Below are 26,128 nucleotides of genomic sequence, written 5' to 3' on the forward strand. Positions count from 1 at the left end.
TCTGTGGTCTTACTTTCCATACTCTTGTTTGTTTTATTGTTTCTCAGTCATTCTCAAGTCCCCTTCTGATAGAGAGAAGCACCACCTGGAATATACACATCAACAAATGGTGCTCAAAAATAGGTTAAAACTAAATGTCAAAAAAGAGCGATAGCATCACATTTAGTAAGCAATCCATTCATTTATCTTATACTATACACAACACCCCACTGTAACATTAAACTGTCCAGTTTTTGTAGAATATCCAGATTTGTGCCTCCTATTTATGTGGTTTTCTGACAAATCATTGAGGACTAAAGTCATTAAATAATGACAGATGTTTAAATTTCAGACTTCATACCCTTCTGAAAAGGGTCTATATTACCCGATCAAACGTTTAGGTTAGCAAATACCTAAACATCGAACTGGTAATATCAAAAAATTAAAACAGCGAACGGCCAATTTAACAGAGAATGAATTCCCTCGGCCGCAAAAAAAAAAATTAAACGAAATGAAGTCGGGGGCTGTGCCCCCCACCCCCCTAACTAAATATACCAACTCTGAGATCGCTCTACAGTGGGGAAAGAGATAAAATCTGCATGCCGGGCCAAGGGAATTCTTTCCCTGCATTAAACCGGCCGTTCGCGTTTTTTTGCTTTCGCTATTACCAGATTGATGTTTAGGTAGTCACTAATGTTCGATCAGATAATAAGAACCCTCTGAAAATACATGCTAATGCAAAACCTGATATTCTATCAACTTTTTAAGTTTATAAGAACAATACTTAAAAATTGTCCCTATTTTTGGGCTGTTGTCCCCCATTATGTTTGGCTTTGTCGAGAATTATTCCACTACGAGGTTGAAAGGTATGCACCCTGCTTCAAAATGAAAGTGTGATGAGAGATCTTGGAACATGGGTAGATATTTCTGTTTCCCATCATATTGAACAGTGCTTACAAAAAACGTTTTTTATCTGGCACAGCTGAATTCAAAAGTTATTTCATCTGGATCCAAGGAAGTTCTTGCCACTGTGTATTCTGCAATGATTAGACCTATTATCAAATACAATGCCCCTTTTGTGTTTTATCTTACTAGGCATATCAAGCAACTGGAAAGACCCCAAAAGTTCCTAACTAAAACATTATTGTCTTAAAAGGCAATACCTACCAGAAAAGGCTGGAAGTACTGCCCCTTTATTATTGTGTGTCATTTAGATACTTTGGAAGCAATCTCTGCCTTCCTTTTTGGGACATTAGGGATCCAGTAGTCCAGAGACCTTTTATATCTTTGCAAATCAAACTGTCCCAAAAACACTAGAGCTAGGGATCTAAACCTGCTTCAGCAAATATACAAAACACAGTAGAGAGACAGATTTGTCACACAATGCTTACTCCTTCTCTGGAACAAACACTCCAAATTAAGCAATACAACATACCTTCTTCCTTCACATGGGTATCCACAAATTCACATCTGGTATTACTGGCCTGTTGTTCAATAAAAAAAGGATGCAAGATTTAAAGAGGGTACTGGCAGAGTGTTAATTGCCAGGGGGCCCAGTTGGCTTGTATTTTCTATGATTCTATAGTTCATTGTTGATGTTCTATCTCCTGTGGTGGACATGTCATTGGCAATGTCCCATACCTTATTGTTAGCATACATTATAATATTGGTTACTCTTTACCAAACCTGGTGCAGACTCCTATTATGGCTACCCACAGCACTGATGGCCTGTACCACTCTGTACCACATCTGATCCTGAAAATGCTTGTCTACTTTGTCTTTGTCAAGGATGCGTGTATCATGTGTGCTGAGGGGCTACAGTAATATTGGGATCTCTTGGGTGGTGAACCTTTCCAGTTATTGCCTGTCTTGTGGAGACCTGGGTAGTGAACCTTTTCAGCCTTACGTTCCTGTCTCCCATTCTCCTCCTCAGTTATATGATGAACTATATTGACACTTTGTAATAGTGGTCATCTTTGGAATATTAGCTATTGCAGAAGTGGCAGTGATGAGGCATTTTGTTGTACATGTGAGTTCACTTAGCTTTATGTACATTAGCCAGCTGATAGTAAACTCCTCCACTAAACTTGCCTAATGATGCTTGTCCTTGTAATGCAACCACTCTAATTTCCTACATATTCTGTTTCCAAAATAGCAAAGGAGAAAAGTCTAATAGAGCTTTCTGTGCATTAGTCAGTAGTGGAATTGCTAGTACATTTTAACTAGTCTGTTCATAGGTTCATAGATTAGTACTAAGCGAACTGCCCTTGTGAGCCATTTTAAGCCTAGCCAGTTATCCCTTGTGAGACTCAAACCCTGCACCTTGTGTTTGTAAGGCAACATCTAGTTGTGCCTCATGCAAGTGCATTTTTGGCACAACTTTGTAATGCAAATTCAATCTGTTATATTATTCACATGAAAAAGGATTGCACAACGATCCCAGCAAATAAATCATCTGATGCCCCCTTTAATAAAGACCCTGTCTTACTAGTTATATGGCTATTAAATCAAGGAAGAGCCTTCATTCAAACAGTAGCTTTCAGCCTTCAGTAGGTTCAGTAAGTTGAATCATCCTTCATTTACCTGCCTGTAAAACTGGGAGTATTATAATGGTAAACAATGAGGAAGCAAACATGATCACAAAACAGTGAAAGAAAAAAATGGCCACAGAAACATTTTTAATCTTTTTACTTTCGCACACATATACCCTAATGTGTAACATTTACAGAATAATGTTAATTGTTCTTTGCTTTTATAGAAAACATGATCCTCTCTCCTACCCCCAATAGTTAGCCACCTTCTGAGCACAAATCTCTCACTGGATTATAAGGAAAGTGAAAGAAGTAAGGACTGTAGTCATGCATTCCAACATCTGTCTGCTTCTTCCCCCTTCTCTTGGCCAGGCCTTATTTATACTCCTGTGATTGTAGGTTGTGAGAAAAGTAAAAGAAAATAATGTCCAATAATGTCCACAGTAACATAAGTCAATCTATTACTCTCATGCATACAAACTGACAGCATCATGCCTATTCATGGGTAACCAACATTTGCTTTCACTCACGAACTGCTTCAAACAAATCTCCACTTCTTGTAACCACCTCCAATGTGTGTTCACCAGAAAGTGACATTAAATAATAGTTTTATTAATATATTTCTACATGCTTATATAACCCCCCTCTGATTGGAGTAATTAGAAAAAAATAAATAACATGAGTGCATACCTTGTAGTTATACCTGCTTTTGCAGAACGTCTCTGATTTTGTCCTGTCCCTTATAGAATTTTTGATTTTCTGGTAAATCACTGAGGATTACTGTCAGTCAATTATTGTACACATTAAAGTTAAGGATACTGCCAGAAAAGAAACACCAGCAACTGCCATTCCACCCCCCCCCCCCCCCACAGCACAGGAATATGAGATAGAAGTTAAAGAAGTGAATAGGAGATTTCTTAAAATAATAGGAGAGCCTATTAGATGGGGATTACAATACGTCAATAGGGTGTTACTATCATTTGTTTCAGACAAAATTTACCCCAGCTGATGTCAGTAATATTCATATTCTGACTTCCAAGATGGCTGCATACTGATCAACAGCAATTCTTCAGCTCTCCCATTATGAAAACAGAAACTGAGAAAATGGAATGTCACTGAATATTTTTTTGTAACATTCAGTTACTGGCTAGTAAATATATTGTCTAATTGCCAGCAATGAAGAGATCTGGAAAACCTGAAAGAAAATCAACCAGAAAAGATGAAGAGAAAATACTGTCTGGAAAGGTTTCAGCAGCTGATCACCAAAAAGCAGTTCAAGCTTCATCTTTGGTTCAAGGGATGGCCTCCAGTAATTTTAGAGGAAAAATAAATCAAATGTACTCAGAGGTGATTAAAATAAATGAAACATTGAAAGAATATATCAATTCATACAACAAAAGGCTGGAAAAAATAGAAAAAGCTTCAACTAGCTATTCAGATAAACTGACAAAACTACAAAAATCACAAAGTGACATGAAGAAAAAGCTGGATGAATATGAAGTTTCTCAAGAAGAACTGTTCAAAAAATAGTAGAGTTAGAAGATAGAGCATGCAGAGAAAATCTGAGATTTTCTGCTATATCAGGGAAACTGGAAGGAATGGATTATATTCACTTTATGCAGGCACAAATAGGCAGTTGGACTATTCAGATAAACTGACAAAACTGCAAAAATCACAAAGTGACATGAAGAAAAAGCTGGATGAATATGAAGTTTCTCAAGAACTGTTTAAAAATAGTAGAGTTAGAAGATAGAGCATGCAGAGAAAATCTGAGATTTTCTGCTATACCAGGGAAACTGGAAGGAACGGACTATATTCACTTTATGCAGGCACAAATAGGCAGTTGGACTGGTGTTCTACCACAGAATTTGTTAATTAAAAAGGCACATCGAGAGTATGTTCCAAACCTAGCCATGAGAAAGCAGCCAAGACCTGTATTAGTAAAGATGCAATCATACCAGCAGAAAGATTTGATACTGACAAAATTGTGGTGGAAGGGGAAATTATTCAGAATTGGAAACAGCAGAGTATTTGTTGAAAATGATTATTCGCTGCACACCAGTCAGAAGAGAAGCAAATTTATCCCAGCAATCTGGGAATGTCGAGAGGCAGATGTAAGATTCAAGCTGCTGTATCTAGCTTTCTTCAAATTGTTTTGTCCTGGATGATCAAAGTCATTTTTGATGCAGAATAGGCTAAGGAGGAAATAAAAAAAAGGTTTATCCAACAAAACGTGAGTCAGCACGCAGAAGGGGAACTCTGTTTCTCATTCTTCTGATTGTAAGGTTCATAGAGAGACTTTGTCAGTGAAACTTTTCCTGTGTTCCAAAGTAAAGTACTTGAGAGACAGAAAAACACAGGAGTTGATTAGAGGAATCAGCAGTACCTTGAACTTGAACCAGAGTCTGGTGTTGAAAGATGGACATGAACAGGAAGAAGATCAGCAACTCTGAAATGAGCGAATACATTGATGACTATAAAGCATCTTATCATATTTGTGAAATATGGTTTTGAAAGAAAAAGTGGTTGAAATACACTACACTTTTGTTGACTTTGTTAAACTTGTGGGTGGACTGTAAAGCATATATTCCACTTCATATCATTGATGTTTAGAAGGACACTAAAAGGGAGAAACTGACTGCATGTAAAACAATTTTTCTTATTATTAGTATTTGTATAAAACATTTCATGGTATGTAGTCAGGGGTATTTTAAATGTAGGGGAGTCTTTTCAGTTCCTATTGTATATGTTGAAGATATTAAAGTAAACAGGTGTTTGTTTTTTTTTAATTGTAGGAAATATTGGTTTTATAGTGTAACAAGAAAAAAAAGGTTGGGCAAAAGGAAGTTTGTTTATAGGCTGTAATCATGGGCTGCTGGGGTGGGGTGGGGTGGGGTATAAAAGTACACTAATTATATTATATGTAGAATTAGGATATTTCTCTTTTTATTTTACAAGACTGAATGTCTAGATTGCTACTTTGGCTTTTTTGTAAGCATGTAGACTTTAAAAATAAGACAAAATGATGAAGATCATAAACATGCTAAGTTTTTTATTATTACAAAGATATTAGCTTGTTTGTTTTCCACTGGAAAGGGTTCAATGGAGTCAAGATGGCTGCAGCTGAGGGCAAGCTGTGCATTCTTTAATAAGTGAAATTTACAAAGACTCATTGCTGAGTACATTTCCATGGAGACAAGCTGTCTGCAGATACAAACAGTTAATCTTGAGAATTCTGAGTATTCTTTGCCAAGGGAAATGCAAAATTTAAAGATACAATGGCAAGCAGTTCAGTGAAAAAATTAAGTTTTTAATTGTGGGAAGTGATTAAGAGGTAACAACTTCTCTAGCAGCCTTAATATTTTGATGCAGTTAATAGAACATCGTACAGTTTAGTTTATTTAAACATAACCAGCAGACTTTTTTCTTAGTGCTAAAGGTTAATGTTTTCTGAAAGCATACAAAATTATTTTCCTGTCTGTGAAGGGAAGAGAGAGATAAGAAAAGAACAGACAGCAATCAGTGTAAGTGGGAGCACAGCTTGTAACATGCATTTTAGAATATATAACCTTAATTTTAGGTTTGATAATATTTGTAGGTGCAGCCATCAATTTGGGGCAATTGTTCTCTTCTGGAAGGCTAAACCTCATGTTTTGAAGATGTACATTGTTTTTTGTGTTTGTTCCGCATTGGCAGGGGATGGGAGTGTTTTGTATTTAGTTTTTTGTTGAGGGTTTTCATTAAAAGAAAAAGACTTGAAAAATATGACATAGTTTCAAATGGAGATGAGAAGAAACAACTGTACAAAAGATCAGCCTGCCAAACATTACTATATGCATGTAACACAAAAACTGGAAATACACATTAAAAAAAACTGTCATGTATAATAGGTGGGAACAATAGCTTTTTATCATGATGGCAATGCTGTCCATATTATCCTGGAATGTGAATGGCCTTACAGGTATATATAAAAAGGAAGAAGTATTGCATTATATTAAGAAATGCATAGTGCAAATAGCAGTGCTGCAGGAGTCATATTTGGAAAAAAATGAGCATATGAATTTGACAAAGAGAGGATTTCAGAATGCATATTCAGCAGAATATCAGGGACAGAGGAAAAGGGAGTAATTAAACTAATTGCTAGAGGGGCTCCAATAGTGATAGATGAGGACAAAAACATAAATGGTATATTTGTGGTAGTAAGGGGTTATTGGCAAGGGAGGATTACAATGGCATGTATTTATATTCCACCGAAAACTGCTATTATGGAGCTTAAAGGACAACTACAGGATAAAAATAATGTTTTCTCCTCTCTTAAATCTTTTTTTCCCCTAAACTTCAATCCTACAACTCAAAACTACAATTCATGCAGGGTGAAACCATTATTTTCTCATTTTTCTCAACTCCCATTCTGAGTGCTAGTGGTAGAGTGAGGCATATTTCCACAAACTTTTCTCTTCCGGACATGCAGCAGCATTGAGAATTTGGTACAGTCAGACATCAATTTTGCTGCACTGAAGCCTAAGACACACCCTCCTTGTTTTATTTCACCCAGGAACACCCACATTTTAAATATGCATAGATTAACTCATTTCACCCTTTTTACTCGCATTGCACTGTTCCAGCTGTAGGAACTGCTTTAACAGTTTTCTGCTGCTGGACATATGTATTTTTCTGAAGACGTTTGCAGTCATTCTGCTTAGCATCAGGAGCCTTCTCTTGCTTTTAAAAGTGGATTATGGCTTCAGGTATACGTTGTATTAAGTAAGCCCTTCTGCCTACTTTTAGTAAAAGCTTTCACTTTGGTTATTGTTTTAGTACCGTTGTCAGTGACCAAACATTTTTTTCTGTAAGTAGGGGGAGGCCAGCCAGCAAAAAAAAGAACACTGGTGGTTTCAAACTGCAAAGTAAATAGCAATGGGATGGGGGGTGCAGTAGTTGGCCATTGAAAATGATAAGTCTGTGTTTTCTGCATCTGTATTAACAAACTGTTTTTCGATGAGAAAAGATGCAAATGCAGCTCTGTCCCCTTCCTTGTTTGAACTTCTGTTGATTCCCTTAGGTTACTGAACTGTATCATTTTGGTGGTCATAGCTATTTTTATCATCCTAGCTATATTTTATTTGCTTTCTGCTGGAGATTGCTGCTGGATTCATTTAGTGATGCAGGTGCTTGTAACTTTTTTTTTTTTTTTTTTGCAAAACAGAAGTAATGAATGGCCTAATGTGACTCATTTTCTTCTGTTCAGTTTTTTCATTTTCAGTAAGGTGACTTTTTAATTTTCTTCAGTTTCTGAACAATGTAAAGTAAATATTCCACTCTATTGTACAGAATTTAGAGAAGACACAAGGGAGAATGAATAAATGAGAGAAGCAGAGAGAGAAAGTGAATGAATGAATGAGAATAGGAGCAAGTGAGTGAATGGATGAGAGAGGGAGAGAGAGGATGCAAGAGACAGAGTGCAAGAATGAATGATAGAGGTAGGGAGAGGATACAAGAGAGTGAAAGATAGAGAATGATTGAGAGAGGGAAGCAGAATGAGAGAGAGAGAGGGAGAGGAAGGATGAGAGAGGAAGAGGATAAAAGAGACAGTGAGAATGAATGACAGAGGGAGACCATACAAGAGAGAGATAGGAAGAGAATGAATGAGAGAGGGTGAGCATATGAGAGAGAGAGAGAGAGAGAGAGAGCGAATTAATGACAAAGGGAGGGAGATAGAATGAATGAGAAAGGGTGAGAGAAAGAGGGGAGAATAAGGGAGAGAGTGAGAGAGGATACGAGAGAGAGAGAGAGGGGGAGAGAGAGAGAGAGTGAGTGAAAGATGTTATGATATTATGACATGCTTCTGGATAGTCATCTCACTATTTCTAGATACATTTTTCTTTGTGTGTGTGTTGTGTGTGTTTTTGGGGGGGTGGGAGATGATGCTATCCATAAGTTAATGCTTTTATCCTTTGGAATTAAAGTGCATAATTATATATGAAGGAGTTGATAAGTAATGTCCATACATCTTAGTTGTTTTTAAATTATAGTTATTTTTAAAAACTTAATATTAGTTGTGTCTCACTTGTAGACAGTATTAATTTACTGATTTTCACCAGTGAGCGTTTTGCTAAATTGATTTATATATCTGTGTCTCACTGGTATGTGTGTTTACTTTGAAGGTATCTACAGCTACATGATGTACATAACCCTCTGCATCTCAACACTTTATTGCAAGTGAGCAGTAAAAAACAAAAGAAATAAAAAAGCGTTCCTAACGAAGTAAATACCTCTCGGCTCACAGTTAATAAAATAGCAGTAATTCCAAGTAAAGAAGCTAACAGGTAACCAAAGCGTAGCAGTAGCTCCAGCATAAACTGTCCACTAAGTAAACGAAATGTTAATTTTTATAAAATAAAATCTGATTTTTATTTTGTATACAATAAGGTAAGCGCTTTCACATAAGCTTCATCAGACCGTTAAAATTTGAAGTTCCTCATTCAGCCCTTATATATACATCACATGTTAAATCTTATTAGTCAATTCAACTTTTAAAGTGACATACAACTCACACACCATAAAAATAAAAAATATTTAAATAGAAATAAACAATAAAAGTAAGAATAAAATGTTATTATACTTAGAGCATTTTATAACATTTTAAAACATTTTGTCAAACAATTCTTGTTTACAAATGTACTACTATTGCTTCAACTTACTTGGAATGTTAAAAGTGCATTCTATCTATGCAAGCAATAAGATACAATCAATATAAATATATACAAATATCAGCAACTATCTCTTTTCAATTATGTGTTATATTGTTAGCTTTTCCTATATAACTCTAAACATAGCTGACTAAAATCCGTGACATTTTGTCAATGATATGAAACTGAGTAATATACCCTGCCTCCAGATTATTGCCAAGTATTTCCAAAGCATGTAGTATACGCAAGTATCACATTTGTCCAAAGGACTTTAACAATTAAAAATAAACGAATAGTTCCGTGGCACTCAACCAGTGCATCTGATAAAGACTGGGCTAAAATGTGCTATAATCCTACATTTACCATAAGTGCTTCTCGTTGCGTAAATCAGCTACATTGCTAACAGTCTATATTCGATCGACTGAAAACATATGCGCATTGGCTATTAAGTTACTATAAATAGTTTAAATATAAACATTACCCCAGTGTCACTGGTTACATATAATCTGCCAGTATATCCACTAAAATTGTACAATTTCAATGCACAGGTGATATCAGTAGGACAGTGGCGGGATACATGCTTCAAAATAATCTATATTCATCTCACTGATTTTAATACAAGATCTAATATCACTATACTTAAAAAAGTGATACTTGAAGTTGCTAAAAAGATGTTTATCACTCACAGACAGACAACACATGGCTCCAATACCAAAACGCCATGTGGTCATAAACTATGAACAACAAAATATATTTTGCTCATAGCTTTAAATATATGGATTTGCATTGTAATCGGCTACATTAAACCATTAATTTGAGTAAGCACTCTATTTTCATTCTAAAACCCTGCACTTGATCTTATAAGTAATCTTATAAGTAAACACTAACTAAAGCACTACACCCTCTTATATTCCTTATAAGTACTTGGCTCCCTATTGGTCCTTTCTGATCAGTCAAAAAACTGTTCCTTATACTGTTCTGGCATGTCCAATAGTCAGTTTCGGGTTTACTCTCCAGTCCAGCTGGTGAATCTCGGTATCTTGAGGCAATGTTACAACTGCCTTATGTACACAGACCACCCTCTCCTCCTCCCATCAAACTCAAATATATGTGAGAGATACAACTATATAGCCAAACTGGAGGCTGAGCTCTCTCAACCCAGCACTGGCACAGTCAGTCAGGAGGAGAAGGTAACCACACACACCACTATTCCAGTCTCACATAGACCTATCACATCATCAAACCAAACACATAAACACACAAAAACATACTCGGACACTCTAAATAAAAATCTGCCAAAGCAGCAGAGACCTCCAAAGCAGACATCCAAGCAACCGCTACCCCGCAACAATACCTACGTATCACATATTTCACAAACACAGTGTGCCACACAGCCACAGCCCTTAAGGCTAAACAACACACCTAACACACTTGTAATAGGGGACTCTATTGTCAGACACACTGACGTCCCACTCACCAGACTGAACAAGGAGAAGGTCACTGTAAGCTGCCTGTTGGGTGCCAGGATCCGCCACATAACACAAGCACTCAGGTCACTCCAAAGCAAGTACAAATATGACTCTGTCATTGTCCATGCTGGTGTGAATGACCTGAGACATACCTCCTGGGACTACATGAAAAGCGACATAGAGGAGCTCTCTGATCATGTAGCCCAGACCTTTATGACCCTGACCTTGAGTAGCATCTTGCCCTCACCAAGAATGATGCCACAGTATAAAGACAAAATTATCAATTTTAACAACTGGCTAAAGTACTGGTGTCATTCTAAGGGGATTCAGTGTCTGTCAGCCTGGAATGACATGCTTAACAAGCCACGTTGCTTCGCTAGGGATGGCTTGCACCTGTCACCCCTGGGCTTTCGAATACTGGCTAAGGCTCTTGCCACCCCCATAGTGCCTTTTTTAGGCAAGGCTCAAAAGACAAACCCACCTCCATAGACAACACAAGAAAAAAAAAACTAAGGATAATGTTGTTCAACGCCAGAAGTCTAAACCTCAAGATGCACGCACTCGAGGCTCTCCTCAGTATGGAGAATATGGATATCTGTGCAGTGACAGAGATCTGGTTCAAGGCCCCAGAGAGCACCCCAGCACTACCAGGTTATACCTCATACCATGCTTTTCGGCCCCAAAACTCAGATCAAACCACAAAAGGAGGGGGAGTATCCATTTTCATCAAAGATACCCATACCTCCATGTTAGTGGCACTACACAAAGCATCAGAGACCATCCATGTACAGTTAACAGTGAGCAAAACTGCCTTTCAGTTTGTAGCCTGCTACAGACCACCCTCCCAAACTCAGGAACCCCACTCGGCCTTCCTGAGAACACTGGAGAATATGAAAGTCTCTCCAAACACAATAATATTGGGTAACTTCAACTACCCAAACATCGACTGGGAAAACTACTCAAGCCTCAACACCCTTGCCCAACAGTTCCTAGAATTTATAAACTCAAATGCTATGGAACAACGGGTCACCACTCCCACAAGAGTGGATAACATATTGGACCTGGTCATCACCAACATGGGGACTCTGTGTTCCACACCAGAGGTATGTCCCTCATTGGTAAGATCAGACCATAAATTCATCTCACTGGACATCCATATCCCATCCCCACCCCCAGCCAAGGAAATCACAGTGAAAAATTTCTCAAAAGCAAATTTCACACTTCTCAAAACCGAGGTGGAATCCTTCAAAGCCACCGGGCCAGTGGAAAATACTGCCCAAACAGCAGAATCCTTTACAAATGCATTCTATGGACACCTACAGGAATGCATGGATTGTGCTATCCCAAATAAAGCCAAGAGTCACTCCTCCAAAGGCAGGAGACCAGTCTGGTGGACCCCGGACATAAATAAGCTATACAACAGAAGGAGGAAGCTACTACAAGATAGAGCAAAATCCCAAAAAGGGAAGGCATCTCTGATCAGTACTAGCAAGAAACTACGATCCCTCATAAAATTATCTAAGGCCAGCTTCGAAAGAAAAATTGCACAAGACACTAAAGATAATCACAAGGCCTTCTTTAGTTATGTCAGGAATTTGGGGGGCAACTCCCTGATATGCTCTGAGTTAGTACAAAATGACAAAAAATACACTGATCCCACAGACATTGCCAACATCCTGGCAGACAGGTTCAGCGCAAACTCCCCCCCCTTCCCCCCCAAAAGACCAAATGTCTATCCCAACAGAATTTAGCCTCCCTGATATCACAAATGCACAGGTGAGAGCTGCCCTCTCCAAAGCAAAAAACACAGCATCAATGGGACCAGACGGTGTCCCGGGCTGCGTCTTACACAAGCTCAAAGAAGAAGTAAACCCTCACATAAAGTCACTGTTCAATCTCAGCCTTGCTACAGGATATGTACCCAAGGAATGGCGTACAGCAACAGTGGTCCCACTCCACAAAGGTGGTGCCACAACAGACCCAGGAAACTATCGCCCTATAAGCCTGACTAGTCTGGTCTGCAAAGCTATGGAGTGTATCATCATGGAACTCATAAACAAGGACATTGGTAACCTCCAGACACTGGTTCCCACCCAATTCAGCTTTATTAAGGGCAGATCTTGCCTCTTGAACCTGGTTGACTTCTTTGAAACAGTTACCAAGGCCATAGATGAAGGGAAGGTAGTCCACACGGCCTACCTGGACCTTGCAAAAGCCTTTGACACAATACCCCACTCGGGCATCATAAATAAGCTCACCAGCTTAAATATCAACCCCTATGTCACAAGATGGGTTGCAAACTGCCTCAAGGATAGAACCCACATGGTCAGTATTGCAGGTGCCATGTCAGACTCCAAACCAGTTACAAGTGGTGTCCCACAAGGCTCAGTCCTGGGACCTCTCTTGTTCGGTATATACTTTTCTGAGGTACAGGCTAATATGGGAGGACTATGGCTGACCAAGTTCGCAGATGACTGCAAGCTGGGCACCATAATCGACTCTCCGGCTGACACAAGCATCCTCCAAAAGGGTCTCAAAGGGACAGATAACTGGTGCCAGAGCCATGGCCTTAAGCTAAATGCCAAAAAGTGCATAGTCATCCCCTTCGGGAAAAACAAAGTGCCCACAAATTACCACATAGGTGGTAATCCATTCAGTACAGAAGAAGTAATTAGGGATTTGGGGACCCAAGTAGATAGAAACCTCTCTTTTGACAATCATGTTGCCAGAGTGGTTAGAAAGACCTTCTATATAGCCCACCTTATCACAAAAGGGTTCACATCTAGAACAAGAGAGGTCATTGTGCTCCTCTACTCATCACTCATCAGGCCCATAATTGAATACAATGCCCCATTTGGGATGTACCTTACCCGACACCTGCAGCAACTGGAGAGGCCCCAAAAGTACTTCACCAAGAGGATCAAGGGACTCAAACAGATGCCCTATGCAGTTCAGGTAAAGAAACTCCAGCTCTACTCAGTTGTGATCTTTGCCTGACGTATAAAGCCATTTCCAACCCAGAATTAATGGACATGCTCCACCTCAGGAAATACAAATCCCTTAGAGCTACATGCTCCAGGGACTTAAACCTCAGCACAGAAATAAATAGGACATGCTGGAGGGACAGATTCATATCCCAGAGGTTGCCCTCACTCTGGATCAGAATCCCAGTCCATGTTAGGCAGAGCCCCTAACTGACCCACTTCAAGAGAAATCTTGACGAGTGGATGGGAGATCGTAAGTTCACCACTGGGATCTCTTCTGTGTCCCTGCTAGACAGGGGCACAATAAACTAACCTTAAAAGGGCTATCTTCTGTGACCTACTCTACAGAGGCACAGTAAACCGATTTAAAAGGGTGGCGAAAGCCAAACACACTCTGGCTAGGCTTGTAAATGCCCCAGGGCAGATAGCCTAGTATAAACCTATGAACCTATGAACCTATAAATCTTTCCTTAGTTTAACTTCAATTTTGTGTTTAGATATTTTTGAGATTTGAGTTTTTACCAATTTATTCTGTGTTTAGATGTTTGTGAGTTTTGATGATTTTATAAACATACACACGCACGCACATGCACAAACACACACACACACACACACACACGTCTGTGTGTGTGCATGTGTGTGCATGTGTGCGTGTGTGCGTGTGTGTGTGTGTGTGTGTGTGTGTGTGTGTGTGTGTGTGTGTCCCAGCATGTTTGTAATCACTTAGATTTGTATGTGCATGTGCATTTTAAAAATACTGCCATGCAAGTATAGAATCTGTTAACAGGATGGGCACTAGCCAAAATTAATTATATACTTTGCCTTGGCGGAGAGGCAGTGCTTTTTTTGACAATGTTTTTTGGGTGCTTTTGGAATGCCAGAAGGAGGTGGTAGCGCTTCTTACATGCTAGAACATACTTCCCACTGTGATAATGCTGTTTTATTCTCTTTGAATTAAGATGGTTGACAAGTCATCAGTAGTGGGGTCATGACTAGCTGGGCCATAATTGCTAGCCCATCACTTTTTCTCATACTTTCTTTGTCTTTGTCTTTGTCTTTAGTGCAACCCCCAAGCAAACATATGCACTTAGGAGTCCTTATGTCTGCAACCGCCTTTCAGATGGTATGACTGCTATTTCCAGCTGTGCCACCCCCTTCCTATCAGAAACAGTCAGGTCGATTGTTATTCAACTAACTTCACACATTATGATTTCTGTAGTCATTCAGACATGTATAGTCTGTGTTACCTTCTGAAGTAATGAGGTTTCATTTGTTTACTTTAGAGTATTTGTTCTTTTTTTAATATGTATGTGTCACATGAAATACCTCAGCAGACAAGGTGTCTGGTCTACACTTTGATGTTACTTCACATTACTTTATATCAGTTTTGCCTTTGTATTTCAATGCCAAGAACATATCTATTTTCATATGTTTTTCTTTTTGACATATACCCAGGTGCTTGCCTCTGTATTAGACCACTACCTTTTAGTATGCACAAGCGTGGTCCAAAGCATCTTATTCACTTGACTAATCACCTGTACTTTTGCATTTCAGATGGATGAGTCATGGCCGATGCACAGTACCTAACAAATGGAGTGTAGTCATGGAGCTTCTTAGCTTTTTTTCCTTTTATTATTCTTTGCTACCTGGTTAGAACACTGATCACAGTTACATTTTTAACAAGCAGCCCAGGTAGACACAGCTGGTACAATACATCAACTGCAGTGACATTAAACATGAAGATCAACTGCTACAAAGGCACACAACGCTGTGGTGCTACTGCTCTGGTTACAGAGTCAGTGCAATAATAAGATAATTGGTATTTTATTGTTAACTAACAGCACTGTTAGTTAAAAACAACAGGGGTGCAGAAGGAGACAAGGAAGGAAACAGAAGAGTGGAAAGGGGGAGACAAGGTCAGAAAAGACATATACATGCATCCATGTAACCATTACAAAACATTTGACATGTCACCCGTGTGGAACTGACATAGTATTCTTTTGAGCCACACGTGCATGGTGCTTTACTTTGTTACATGAAATTAATAGCCACATTTGCATACATGTATAATGTACAGCATGGTGTTTTTGCTGGTGCATATCATAGAATTTGAGATGAGGGACAGTAATGCCTTAGGCATGTACAGGAAGTTGTGTGCTCTCATTAGCTGGCTATACTTCATCATGTGATGGCACTCCATCCTGTGTAACAGGTTGATGTTAGTGTAGTGATAGATTTCAATATGGTTGGTTGGTAGCAAACATGCTTATTGTATTACAGCACTTTTCAAGGTTTGTGGACTGTTTGGATTACAACTTTATAAAGACTTGTGCTGTGTCAGACAAGCAGGGAGTTAGGTAAGGGGAAATAGTTATACATTTTCATCTGTATGCAGATTTTTATTTTATTTTTTTGTTTGTAAATTAAGTAATTTGGCTGTATAGAGAGAGAGCTTAGTTTGTGGACATTTTGGGATAATTTCAATAGAGATAACTTTTAGAGGACTTTTCAGCAAATTATTTATTTATTGGCATTGATTTACTGGGAAAGTCTGTCCGGATAATTTCATCCACTTTCAAGGGAGGCCTGGGGAGAAAAGCACAACAAATACAAGAACAGTAGATATATATATATATATATATATATATATATATATATATATATATATATATATATATATATAGATTAATATAATTATTAATATACATATGATATATAGGATAATATACATCTATCATCATTAATACAAGAAGAGAAATGAGTGAAAGCAAGGCTGAGAGTAAGAAAACAGGAGAGAGTTGGTATAAAGGTATTAGATAAAATGGAGCCAAAGTTATTAGCCAGAAGAATACAGTATGCAAAGTCAGGAGATGGAGAGGAGTTCTTTCGTTTGTGGCTTAAATAACTTAACGTTATATATTGTCCTGACTGGTGCAGGGATTGTATTGCATACACATTTTGACAGATGGCACTGCACGCCTGTGGCTCTGTATGTATGATGTACATGCTTGATCATGTTATCAGAACTGCTATATTTCCTAAATATATATATATAGTGCCATTGGTGACAATTTGTAAAAAAAGAGGGGAGAGTACTATGAAGGAATAGCGATAGCTAGGACATACATATGTGATTTGAACCTGTAGAGGACTCGAGCATGGTCCAGTACTACAAAACTGAGAGAGTAGGAGACATTTCAGGGGCCAGAGGCAACCATGACGATTGCCAAGTTTTACATAAGCAGTTTCAGTACAAAGAGTTGTCTGTAGTGTAATTCTTTAACGTAAGCATGGAATGATAATCTGTACATTGTTGCATTTAGTTCAGACAGCAGTGCTGCAATAACCAGTATGCCTGGAATGTGTTTGATTACTGTACTTTGCACAATCAGGTGGACATGGATGGTAATAAATTGTAGGGATTTGATTGCCCAATAGACAATTTAACATGTCATATATAATTCCTATATAGTAATTTTTTCACAGTGATGCAATTATCATAGAAACACATAAAAGCACTTCCTTGATTGTATAGCACTAGTACAACAGAGAAAAAGGGAAATGCAAATTTAGTACACTGATAGGCTATAATTTTACCTCACAGTCATCAAAAACATTCTTCAGTACAGTACGGTATGCCTCACTGCCTGGCATATGAATGTGGAACACACAATGGTTGTCTGCCCAATAATATCTCAGTTCATAGCTTACCAAGGAATGCACCAATATGCACATCTATGCATCAGATGGTCTACCAGCCTCTCCGTTCATCTTTTTTTTTTGGTCTGGGACTGCCATGGAAATTAAGGGTATTCTGTGGGGTCTCACCGGAAACTGCTTATGTGAGGAGCAAGCAATTTTTCCATTACAACCTAACCTGTTGTCCTTCCCTTTCCCCTCTGCCCATACTAGAATTATCGAAGGGCTTCTCTCCTCATCATGGACCATGCCTGCCCTCCAGGAAAGCAGAAATGAATATCCCTCACATCTGGGGCAGGCATGCCTATCCCTCCCTGGAAGCACCTCAGACACTGACACCCAAACCACTAATCTAACCTGGGTATTCTGGGTAATTGTGCAATGATTTAATATTTTAAACAATGACAATAAAGCAGTGTGATCTCATGGTAGATTGCATTGCTGCAGTGAGTAATGCTGCAAGGAAAATAGATGTGGCAGTTTGAAACCATTCAGTTTTAAAAGTTGAATGTTTTTCTGTTGTACAAAGAAGAAACAGTGGTAGGATAGAATATGAAATATACATAATTCATGCTTTTATAATAAAAGAGAAAAATGACTTTAGAGGAAATCATGAAAATGAGATTGTATTACATGTTAGCATAGCTTACAGTTGACGATATTGGATGAACAAAGAGTAGAAGTGCTGGAATTGTGTGACACTTGAATTGTTTTGTACCTGATCAGATATTGTTTGTTATGGAGACACATCCATTTGCTGACAGGCTAAAGCAGTGACTTTGACATAGACAAGTGGGCTCAGTTATGCTTATGGTCTTTGTTTGCAGGTAGAGTGTGAAGGATGAATATATGACAATCATGGGGTGTTGGAAAACAAAGGTTATCATAAGGTTACAACATTGATGAGATCAAGGGCATGTTAAAGTGTGACACAGTCGAAAGTCATCTGTAGATTTTCAGACACAGAACATAAATTTCAAAATGGTTGTGATTGTCTAATAATATTTTAAATGGATGAAAGAACATGATAATTGCTTATGTCTTGGGCATAATACGTGGTTGTATGTATTTGCTCTGTGATATAATATGTTCTACACTGTGTTAGAAAGAAACTGGAATTATGCTGCATGTTATCACAGAATGTGATACTGTTACCTCTTCACTGCTGGTATGTATTGTAGACAACAGCTGTTAGCTGACATAAACATATTTTCATGTGATCATGCCAAACTGTATTAATGTTACATCTGGTATCGGACAGTGGCATAACAATATCTTAGGTTTATTAATGGTATGATGGTGTTGTAGTCTGTTATGTTCCAGTGATGCCACTTGACTGTCACGCTGTAAGTGTCAGCACTGCTGCTGGTAGCATACTCCATTATCTTACAAAACAGGAAAGACAGAAGCTTGCATGGGAATGTGGTTGGTCAAGAATGTTGGTCATGGTTGTGTGTGTGTGTGTGTGTGTGTGTGTGTGTGTGTGTGTGTGTGTGTGTGTGTGTGTGTGTGTGTGTGTGTGTGTGTGTGGTGTGTGTGTGGTGTGTGTGTGTGTAAGTATGGTGTAATAGAACTTAGAGCAAAGCAGTACTGACATTTGTTTGCTGCCCTGCTGAGGGGGGCACTTGTGTAAATGCAGTTGTCTGGTTGCAATAGCCATAACAGTAGTAGAGATGTGGGAAAAGCCTTGTGGTTCACTGGTATGTTGTATGGGTGTGTATGTGTGGATGGCTGTGTGTTTGTGGAGAGTGGAGGTGTGCCTTTGTTATTGTGGTGTGAATGTTATGCATGGTGAAATGAACAGACTGAGTAAAATTATGCACATACTTTTGCTCTGACATCTCCCAGTCCATAATTATTTTTAAAAATGTTGGATTATTATCAACGAATAATAACATTTATTAAAATAAAATACTTCTTTTTTTTCAGAAAATGAATACCAATTTAGGTACACTTATTTTGTAGGATTATTAAATGAGTAGTTTTGCTTTCTGAAAAGTGTCTGATTTGGAAACTTCTCCATGATTTTGTTGCTGAGAGGATCGGATATATGCTTACAAGAAGCAAACAACTAAGATGACAAGCATAAAACAATGTAATATAAAGTAGCAGGGAACATCAGACACTTGGGAGATCATTGTTAAAAGAAACACACAGAACCATTTTATTGTACAGCTCTGCATGAAATAACATACCCTAGGATTTAATAAAATCTGCTTTGGCACAGTGTAACACCTACAAGGAATGTATCCATGTACACGGCCATGGTTCCCCCTCGGCAGCATGCCATGTACATTAATGATGGTACACTGCCTAGGGAGAGCTGAGGAACATAGATATTGAATCAGTGTAGGTAGAGGTGTAGCAGCTACATGTGACTGCAGATGAGTGTGAGGCTCCCTGTAATGCTCCCTGCCACTGTTGTAATGTTGTGAGGTATTTCAACTGTATAATATGTCATTTTTATGGTGTCATATTTTTTTTATTTTTTTTTTACTGCATGTTTGCTCAGTGTGGAGTACAGCAATGCCAAGCTAGTCTGTTTCTTTTTTGAAACAGAATACCGGACTTTGTACAGTGTTTTCCAACTACTGGACAATCGGTTTGATTTCTGGATTCTCCAGAAAAAAACGGAGAGGTAGCAACCTTAATGTAAGTATGTCTTCCTCTGTCTAACCAAAATGCAAGCTGAATGTCTGCAAAACTGGTATGTAATGGTGTGCTTGTCTCCCAACAGCTGCAGATGAGAAGCCTTGCAATGTCAAGTCCCATGCCAGGCACCTGCCCAGGTTGTGCTGTGAGCATGGTAAGTATGGATTTAATATGCCAACTGTAGTGCAATAAATAAGAAAATAGTAAAACTTTTACTGCAATAAAGTATACACCACAAAAAGTATAGTGCAATAAATGGGCAAGTAGAACTGCAGTGCAATAAATAGGTAATTAGAACTGTAGAGGTGTAGCACAATAAATGAACAATAACAACTGTATTTTAATAAAAAAATAACAATACCAATAATAGTAAGCAAAAATGTTGTTCAGCAGGATTGTGTTGTCAGAACCATTGCAGTAGAGCTGTATGCATTGATTGTCTATGGTAAGGTTGCTGCAATCAAGTGTAACACTGTAATAGCTGTAACCAGCAAATCTAATGGCCTGGAAACTGCATTGCTTAACTCATGCTACTGTCCAAGGCTGTCTCCAGGCCTATATCAGTCACATAATGCTCTCTCTTCAAAAGACATCAGGTAATAAAGGTATATGGGTGAGGTAGCCCAGTCCATGGGCAGATATTGTGTGTGGACTTTACAGATATTTCAAGCCAATAACAATAAAATGTGTTCACTACCATCATTGATTCTAAAATACAGCGTTTTTTATAAATCTAGTATGTTTGTATTCCATGCATGTATGTTTACTGTCACTGCAGTCTAGTATAACACTGTAATAGTACGAGAATGCCAGAGGAATGTCCTGTAACTTGTATTGCTCAATTCATAGTATAGTTCCAGCTGATCTCCACGTAAGTATCAGTCACTCAATATTCAGCAGTGACTCAGTAATTCAGTCTGTTAAATGTTTTGCATATAGTACATTTTGCCACATACAGTCCTAGGTTCGAATCCAGTGGTATGTAGTACAAAATTTTCAATATCAGTCATGCAATGCTCATATTTTCTCTTTCACCAGGAACAGAAGAAATATATGGTTGAGGTGGCCCATTATCAGCAGATATTGTGTTTAGATTTCACAGAATGTTAACATCAATACCACAAATGTGTTCATCAGCATTGTTGAGTCATAAATAAATCTGTGTAATCCCAGTATGGCTGTATCCTTTGCATGTCTGTACTAAGTTGCTGCAGTCAATTATAACATTATTTTCAGATGTCCTCTACAGTCACAGCTACTGGGTTCTACTCCCATGCCTGCCAACTAAGGCATGATGGCTGTTTAGTTTACTTACTGTACACAAACATGCCTCTCAAGTGTCACGATTTCTTGTAATGTAATTAAAATGGCCTAATTAAGACAAAAGGCCACAGTGCCAAAAAAGAGCAAACCTCCACACCAAAACAGGCACTGACAGAGTATGCACGATAACCACAAATTTGGGTATAAACACTCAGCTTTAATAAAGCTCACAGAAAAAATGCAATAAAACAAAACGCTTAACTGTCTTACCTTGTTTTTCATTCATACATAGAACTTCCTCAGATATGCACCAACCCAATCAAATCCCGATACTATTTGTGTACTCAAATCCTGATACTATTTGTGTACTCAAATCCTGATACTATTTGTTCATAGGTTCATAGGTTCATAGGTTCATACTAGGCTATCTGCCCTAGGGCATTTATAAGCCTAGCCAGAGTATGTTTGGCTTTCGCCACCCATTTTAAATTAATTTTGCTATGCCCTTTTTCGAGGTTAGTATACTGTGCCTCTGTCTAACAGTGACACAGAAGTGATACCCGGGGTAAACCCATGATCTCCCATCCACTCATCAAGATTCCTCTTGAAAAGAGTCAATGAGGGACTCTGCCTAACCTGGACTGGGATTTTATTCCAGAGTGAAGGGAGCCTCTGGGTTATGAATCTGTCCCTCCAGCATGTCCTATTTATTTCAATGCTGAGGTTCAAGTCTCTCAAGCGTGTAGCTCGATGGGATTTGGATTTTTTGAGGTGCAGCATGTCCCTTAATTCCGGGTTGGACATGGCCTTATACGTCAGGCACAGGTCACCTCTGAGCAGGCGGTATGCCACTGAGTAGAGCTGGAGTTTCTTTAACCGGGCAGCATATGGCATCTGTTTGAGCCCTTTGATCCTCTTGGTGAGGTACTTTTGGGGTCTTTCCAGTTGCTGCAGGTGTTTGGTAAGGTACATCCCAAAAGGGGCATTGTACTCAATTATGGGCCTGATGAGGGATGAGTAAAGAGGCACGATGACCTCCCCTAATCTAGATGTGAATCCCTTCATGATTAGGTGGGCTATATAAAATGTTTTTCTAACCACTTTGGCCACGTGGTTGTCAAATGAGAGATTGCTATCAACTTGGGTCCCCAGGTCCCTAATTACTTCTTCTGTACTTAATGGATTACCACCTATGGGGTAATTTGTGGGCACTTTGTTTTTGCCAAAGGGGATGACTATACACTTTTTGGCGTTTAGCTTGAGGCCATGGCTCTGGCACCAGTTGTCTGTTTCTACAAGGCCCTTTTGGAGGATGCTTGTGTCGGCTGGAGAGTCGATTATGGCGCCCAGTTTGCAGTCATCTGCGAACTTGGTCAGCCACAGTCCTTCCATGTTGGCCTGTACCTCCAAGAAATATATATCAAACAAGAGAGGTCCCAGGACTGAGCCTTGTGGGATGCCACTTGTAACTGGTTTGGAGTCTGACATGGCTCCAGCAATTCTAACCATGTGGGTTCTGTCCTTGAGCCAGTTTGCAACCCATCTAGTGACATAGGGGTTTATATTTAAGCTGGTGAGCTTATCTATAATGCCCAAGTGGGGTATTGTATTGAAGGCTTTTGCGAGGTCCAGATAGGCTGTGTGGACCACCTTCCCTTCATCAATGGCCTTGGTGACTGTTTCAAAGAAGTCAACCAGGTTTAAGAGGCAGGATCTGCCCTTAACAAAGCCAAACTGGGTAGGATCCAGTGTCTGTAGGTCCCCAATATCTTTATTTATGAGGTCCATGATGATCCTTTCCATAGCTTTGCAGACCAAGCTAGTCAGGCTTATGGGGCGATAGTTTCCAGGGTCCGTTGAGGCACCACCTTTGTGGAGAGGGACCACTGTTGCTGTACGCCACTCTTTGGGTACATATCCTGTAGTAAGGCTGAGATTGAACAGTAGTTTTATGTTTGGGTTTAGCTCTTCTTGGAGTTCATGTAGGACGCAGCCTGGGACACCGTCTGGTCCCATTGATGCTGTGTTTTTGCTTTGAGAGGGCGGCTCCCACCTGAGCATCTGAGATGTCAGGGGGGCAGCACTCTGCTGGGATAGATATTTGCCCTTTTGGTGGGGAGGGGGGGAGAAGTTTGCGATGAACCTGTCAGCTAGGATGTTGGCAATGTCTGTGGGATCAGTGTATTTTTTGTCATTTTGGACTAATTCTGAGCATATCTGGGAATTCCCACTCAGGTTCCTAACATAACTAAAGAAAGCCTTGTGATTATCCTTAGTGTCCTGTGCAATTTTTCTCTCAAAGCTGGCCTTTGACGATTTTATGAGTGCCCTTAGTTTTTGCTAATACTGATCAGAGATGCCTTCCCTTTTGGGATTTTGCTCTATCATGTAGTAGCTTCCTCCTTCTATTGTATAGTTTGTTTATGGCTGGGGTCCACCAGACAGGTCGTCTGCCTTTGGAGGATTGGGTCTTGGTTTTATTTGGGATTGCATGATCCATGCAGTCCTGAAGGTGTTCATAGAATGCATTTATAAAGGATTCTGCGGTCTGGGCCGTATTTTCCACAGGCCCGGGGCTTTGAAGGATTCCACCTCGGTTTTGAGGAGTGTGAAATTTGCTTTAGAGAAGTTTTTCACTGTGGTTTTCTGGGCTAGGGGGTGGGGTCAGGATGTGAATATCCAGTGAGATCAGTTTATGGTCTGATCTTACCAGTGAGGGATACACTTCTGGTCTGGAGCATAGAGTCCCCATGTTGGTGATGATCAGGTCCAGTATGTTTTCCCCTCTTGTGGGAGTGGTAACAAGTTGTTCCATAGCATTTGAGTTTATGAATTCTAGGAACCTTTGGGCAAGGGTGTTGGAGCTAGAGTAATGCTCCCAATCTATGTTTGGGTAGTTGAAGTCGCCCAATATAATGGTGTTCGGAGAGACCTTCATATTTTCCAGTGTTCTCAGGAAGGCCGAGTGGGGTTCCTGGGTTTGGGAGGGTGGTCTGTAGCAGGCTATAAACTGGAAGGCAGTTTTACCCACTGTTAGTTGCACATGGATAGTCTCTGATGCTTCATGCTTTGCCACCAACCTGGAGGTGTGGGTATCTTTGATGAATATCGATACTCCCCCTCCTTTTGTGGTTCGGTCCAAGTTTTGGGGCCGAAAAGCATGGTATGAGGTATAACCTGGTAGTGCTGGGGTGCTCTCGGGACCCCTGAACCAGGTTTCTGTTACTGCACAGATATCGATGTTCTCCATGCTAAGGAGAGTTTTGAGTGCGTGCATCTTGAGTTTTAGACTTCTAGCATTGAGTAGCATTACTCTTAGTTTCTTATGCTCATTTGTGTACTAAAAAAAAATCAATTATCCAATCGAATTCCTCCACCCCCCATTTACTTATTACATTAAAATATATACGTGTTTTCCTGCCTTTCTAAGCTAGTATAGTCCAGTTTTCAGGTTAGTGCTGAATTTAGGGCTGTATTACAAGTTTCTGTGTTTGCCCATACCTTACTTGGATAATAGGAATTTTCTCTGTTCACCTGTGAGAGAGGGGAGCTTTGAGCAGCCTATCTGTCCCTGCAGGAGTGGTTTCAGCCCAGAAATTAATAGTTTATTGGCCATTTTGGGCTAATTTCTATCTCTTTCATTTCCCTGCTATAAAACCCACATTTGCAAGGTTTTGTGCTTGTATACAGCTCAGCACGCTCCTGTCTGGTGCCCTGCAGAGTTCTACAGCAGCAGAGAGACAAAAGAAAGACTTTGGAGTGATTAAGTATAATTTTTCTACATTTTCTTGCTGCCTTTAGCTAATTCCACCTAAAACTCCAATTTTTTTAGAGTTTCTGTGATTTAAAAAGCTTGTTTCAGCTACATATTGTACTTATTTTACTGCCTGCACTTTAACAAAGTCATTTTTGTGATTAAATTACCTGTTTAACTGCTGTAGGCTACACACTCAAGTGTGATAGCCATTTCTGTGCATGTAAAGTGTTTTTTTTTATTGTATATGCTTTATTTTCTGAAAAAAAAATGTTTTCCCCTATTTCTAAGCTAGTATAATCCAGTTTTCAGGTTAGTGCTGAATTTATGGTTGTGTTACAAGTTTCTGTGTTTGCCCATAACTTACATGGATAGAAGGAAGTTTCTCTGTTCACCTCTGAGAGAGGGGAGCTTTGAGCAGCCTATCTGTCCCTGGAGGAGTGGTTTCAGCCCAGAAATTAGTAGTTTATTTGCCATTTTGGGCTAATTTCTATATCTTTCATTTCCCCTGCTATAAAACCCGCATTAGCTTAGTTTTGTGCGACGGGCAGAGCCGGTTAGCTAGGGTATAACTATTCCCGGCTCCACAAAGTCTACTCTTCAATTTTTTCCCTTGGAACTAGACAAACTTTCAACTTAAGCACTCAAACCATTCACTTCTCAGCCCAGCACTTGCTCAAAACTCATAGCAAACACTAATAAACCTTAGCACTAGACCCCCCCCTATACTGTAGAGAAGAACAAGGCTCTCTATTCAACCTAACCAGCCAATCAGTAAAACAGCTCACTGTACCTATCCAGGCATGTCCAAAGGGCAGTTTCAGGTGTACTCTCCGGTCCAACTGGTGAATCTGGGCATTTTGAGGCAATGTTACAACTGCCTCATGTACACAGACAACCCTCTCCTCCTACCACCAAACACTAATACATACGAGAGATGCAATTATACAGCCAAACTGGAGGCTAAGCTCTCTCAACCCAAGACTGGACCAGACAGTCAAGAGGAGAAGGGAATTATTTGCATCACACCACCAGCCTCACATAGACCTATGAAACCAGCACCGTCAAAAAACACACATAAATACATAAAAACATACTCAGAAGCTCT

The sequence above is a fragment of the Protopterus annectens genome, chromosome 2.part1 (assembly GCF_019279795.1).
Source record: "Protopterus annectens isolate FY-2018-M chromosome 2.part1, PAN1.0, whole genome shotgun sequence".
NCBI classification, from domain to species: Eukaryota; Metazoa; Chordata; order Ceratodontiformes; family Protopteridae; genus Protopterus; species Protopterus annectens.